Source organism: Cherax quadricarinatus, chromosome 30, assembly GCF_038502225.1.
Source record: "Cherax quadricarinatus isolate ZL_2023a chromosome 30, ASM3850222v1, whole genome shotgun sequence".
Lineage (NCBI taxonomy): Eukaryota > Metazoa > Arthropoda > Malacostraca > Decapoda > Parastacidae > Cherax > Cherax quadricarinatus.
Window position 1 is genome coordinate 28563005 of NC_091321.1, and position 4815 is coordinate 28567819.

At 39.7% G+C, this 4815-nt stretch overlaps 1 long non-coding RNA gene across 1 annotated transcript; it reads left to right on the forward strand.

Annotated features, from left to right (window-relative positions):
- The first annotated feature begins 1876 nt into the window (after window positions 1-1876).
- On the forward strand, window positions 1877-2529 carry LOC138853453 (uncharacterized). Its single transcript, XR_011392633.1, has 2 exons — window positions 1877-2089; window positions 2242-2529. It is a non-coding gene; the product is annotated as an uncharacterized lncRNA (long non-coding RNA).
- Window positions 2530-4815: the final 2286 nt, after the last annotated feature.

Here is a 4815-nt window from a genome sequence, read left to right on the forward strand (position 1 = left end):
TCCTCCTACTGTAGAGGAATGAACACAATAAGCTAGTTTACATGCAAAATCGGGTGGCTAAGGTTAGGGAGAAGCAGTCTGATTATCTCTTTTATCATGTACCTACCATAGCGAACCCAGCTGATATGTAATGTGGAGTTCCCCTCAAGAAATTCCTAGGTAAAGAGTTACGGTTCCATGGGCCCAGCTGGTTGTCAAATGAAGGTGACTGGCCTCAGGAAAAAAAAAAAATCACGTCGGAACAATCTGCTTGAACACAGTAAACGCCCTTGATGGGACTAGATGCTCTTCTTTGATAGTTGAATGTTAATTGTGCATCCCCATTCCCTTCCTGTGGGCGGTAGTCAAATTCATTGGAAAAACTCTTGAAATTGATATATCTTGTCTTTAAGTTCGTTAAGATGAAGAAGGCGAAGTATGACTTTTCTGAACCTATGAAATACTGGGTAAAGCAAGTGTAAAGACTAGTCTTCTCAGCTATGAATTTCTGGAAGCTGGGAGAATCCTCAAAGAAACCGGACTTAGTGCGGAGCCTAGAACTTAACCTCGACTCAGAGAACATGACTAATGTAGTGGAAGGATTCAAAATTCCTGTCAGAAGGTACTGTATATCCTATAGTGATACCTACGGATCAGACTAGGTTAATTGTTCGTTTATTTCCATGACGAATCCGGGCAAACCCGGATTAGTGTATCACTTATTTTGGACCTATCCAGTCGGTGATTTTGGACTAGCTCATGAAAAAGACTACTGGAAAATTTTTTGGCAGAGTAAGTGGCTAATATTTTCCGCTATTCCTGAATATAATTTATAATATTCATAATAAACTTAGAAGACAGTAATATTTCATTTTTAACTAATTTTCTGGTTGGGGCATCACATATTTGGTGACGTCACTCCTTATCAACCAATAGATTATATGCATTTCTGCTAATCTAATTTGTCTCCATTTAGAGATGTATGACCCATCACATGTAAACAATATCTATTTAATAAGTGGGTTCACACGGTAACATTATTATTTAATTATTCCCATTTACATTTAAACAGCTTATCTAAACTCATCATTATGATAATAAATTGAGGGTTGGCTCAGCCATGAACGTCTCTGTGTACTTCACATTTTACATACACCTTCCTTCAGCTAAACTAATTTACTCCTTAATTTAGAAGAAATTACAATTGCTTTTAAATTTCCCGGAATATATCTCAAAATTGTCACACTGCGGGTGGCTTAAGTTCGATAACTTCCTGGTCGCCGAGACTATTTCACCTCGCTGGAGTCCCAACACCTGTCCTTGTCAACGTCTGTCCTTGACTAACATTAGTTCGATGATATCCTCCTGTTCCTCTTCAGTTTCAGTGAATATATTATATTCAGAACCCTCTTTGTAAATTATGTAAATCTTCATGTGATTTTCCTCGCGAGTTATTCACTTCTCTCCTATTCACTGGAAATGTGAAAAATATTTAAGAGTTTTATGAGTTTGGAATTTGTTAATAAACATTATTAAATTGCATCCTATTAGAGAGAGAGTTATTGCTTCTTTGTGTAGAATAATTAATATACTTAATAGCATAAAGTATACTACTATATTTATGTCAAGAATTGACGAACTTTAGCAAGTTTTACCTGGAATCTTTTTCATATTGTTTACAACACAAGATAAATGACACAATTATTATCCCAATATGTTAATTAAAGATGTTATTTAGTTTAAATTCAAGTTCACAATACTCTTTAAGTTTTATAGTAAACACGTTTGATATCATTTTTAGTTTCCTTAACGGAGACAGAGTTAAATGAACTGGTGAGTGAAAATTTTATTAATTAAAACCAAGAACTATAATTTTGGGAGTCGTTGTGAGGGAAAAGTAGGTGTAAGTGGGGTTAAGGTTGTTCGGGCAACCAGGAACCATTAGCGAGCTACGTTGCGCGCGCACATACCCCCCCCTCTCTGGCGGGCTGGGGCAAAACTAGTTCCTGGTGTCCGAGTTGTTAAAGTTTCTACTCCTGGTAATATTGACCTTACCTGGTGTGGATTGAAGTTTGGAGAGTCACTTCGCCTCCACTCTTCTCCTAATCAGGTAGGGTGATCTACCAGGAGTATTACTGTTTGTTCTTTTCTAGTGTTTGCTGGTTACCAGTAATGATTTTGGCATTTATCATTCTTTTTCTTTCTTAAATGTTATATTATCATGACTATGGGTAACCAGTTTTATTTTCTCTTATTTGTCAGCTCTGTTCCTGGCGTGGTCTTCCAGGATAGACGCCAGATAAAGGGGGCAAGACGAGTGTTAATAATACTTATTAACATTATTCTACAACTACCGGCCCTTACCTATTCTACTCGTGCTCCATCCAAGTGGTAGGAGATTCCAGAACATCGGATTACCATCTGCCCAGGATAACCTACATAAATAACATCAGAGGAACTATCTAGGGCCATACCTACTCCTACCCAACTACAAGAACTGAAGGCCATTTTTTTTTATATTTAAATTTTAAGTAAAATTCTCAAAAATCATTTTTCTTGTTTTTCCTAAATCATTTCTTTATTTATTTATTTTTCCATTAGTTTCTTTTGTTCAGTTGGAAGGCGTTCCACTGACAGTCGTGGCAGCTGAGTGAGGCCGAGCAGTACACTCGGAGTTGTAAACTGTTAAAGATAACACTGTTTAAGTCAGATGTTGATTTCAGAACTTTAACAGGGATTATACGTCCTTACAGTGCAGTCTACCTTCTTTAATCTTTGAAATTCATCGTGGACAATCACTACGATCAAAGGAATAGCCATTAAGGGTGAAGTTCTCGCAATTAAGTCACCATTTGGGAAATACAAGGCGCCATATTGGAGACTCCACAAGCATCTACAGTTTGCCTTTATGTTGAAAATGGTATAAAATACCGACAAGTTGAAGATTAACACACATGTGCAACAATTGGGCATCTTTATTGATGAAACTTTTCGCCTACACAGTAGGCTTCTTCAGTCAAATACAGAGGAAGCAGGTGTAGTAGGGATATAAAGGTGATGCAATTAGTCCATCAACCTTGGTGAAAAAATATTTGAGTGGCCAGTCCCTCAGCCTGGAGAAGAGTTAAGTTCCATGGAGCTGGATGAACATTTCTCTGAAGGACATTTGACCGAACGGACATTTTACCTCTATTTTCTGTTCGGTCAAATGGTTGTCGGTGCAATGTCCGCTTAGTCAACTGTCCTTCTGTCAAATATCTGTCGGTCAAGTGTTCATTGGTTATCTATCCGGCCACGAATGAAACAGTCCAGCCTCCACTAATAGCTCAACAAAGGAAAATTCCACCTCTCCAACCCAAAGAAAAGGTTTTTGCCCAAGTAATCACATCCACCAAGCCGACCTGACCCCTCACCACTCCAGCTTATAAGTTAAGCTTATTCTTCCCCTGGTTGAGGTTTCCCTATGGAAACTACAATAGGCTTGCTCAGAGAGCTGACATTCCCAAACCAAAACAAAGACATAAGGAATTAGCACTACTAGCTACTAGTGTCACAAAGAGGTCGTGGAGACAGTCTCAACATCACACACTGGGACGAGTTGGAAAGCTTCAATTGTGCCTTCTACTTCTTGACTACAACAGGACAAGAAAACTCGTAGCTCGGTTGATAGTGAGTTATCCCCGGTATGGAAGGAAACATCTGCGGTGTTTCCTTACACCTGTTGTTTCTGTTCACCTAGTAGTAAGTAGATACCTGGGTGTTAGTCACCTCATTACCTATAACCATAATCAAACCAGTAATTCTCAAAGCAATTAAACTTAATAAAAGCCACATAACATGTACTAAGAAGATATTCAATTCTCTTGTATTCATTGTAACTCCTAAATTTATATTTACAACCACCTACCGCATCTGCTAGGAAAATGATAGGATGGATGATGAGAACCTTCAAAACTAGGGACACCAAGCCCATGATAATTCTCTTCAAACCGCTTGTTCTCTCTATGCTGGAATACTGCTGTACACTAACTGCCCCCTTCAAGGCAGGCAAAACTGCTGACCTGGAGAGTGTACAAAGAACTTTCATTGCACACATAAGTACGATAAAGTACCTAAATTACTGGGAACGGTTGAAGTCCCTTCATTTGCATTCCTTGGAATGCAGGTGAGAAAGATACATGATACACATACACTTGGAAAATCCTAAAGGGATTAGTACCGAACTTGCACACGAAAATCACTCCCTACGAAAGCAAAAGACTCGGTAGACGATGCAACATCCCCCCAATGAAAAGCAGGGGTGCCACTAGCACGATAAGAGACAACACAGTAAGTGTCAGGAGCACAAGACTGTTCAACTGCCTCCCAGGATACATAAGGGGATTACCAATAGACTCCTGGCTATCGTCAAGCAGGCACTGGACTGGAATATTGCTGCACACTAACAGCACCTTTCAAGGCAGGTGAAATTGCTGAACTAGAAAATGTACAGAGAAACTTCACGGCGCGCATAACGGAGATAAAACACCTCAATTACTGGGGGCGCTTGAAGTTCCTGAACCTGTACTCCCTGGAATGCAGGCGGGAGAGATACATGATTATATACACCTGGAAAATTCTAGAGGGACTAGTACCAAACTTGCACACGAAAATCACAACGAAAGCAAAAGACTCGGCAGACGATGCAACATCCCCCCAATGAAAAGCAGGGGTGCCTCTAGCACGTTAAGAGACAACACAGTAAGTGTCAGGGGGCCAAGACTGTTCAACTGCCTCCCAGCATACATAAGGGGGATTACCAATAGACCCCATGGCTGTCTTCACGCATGCACTGGA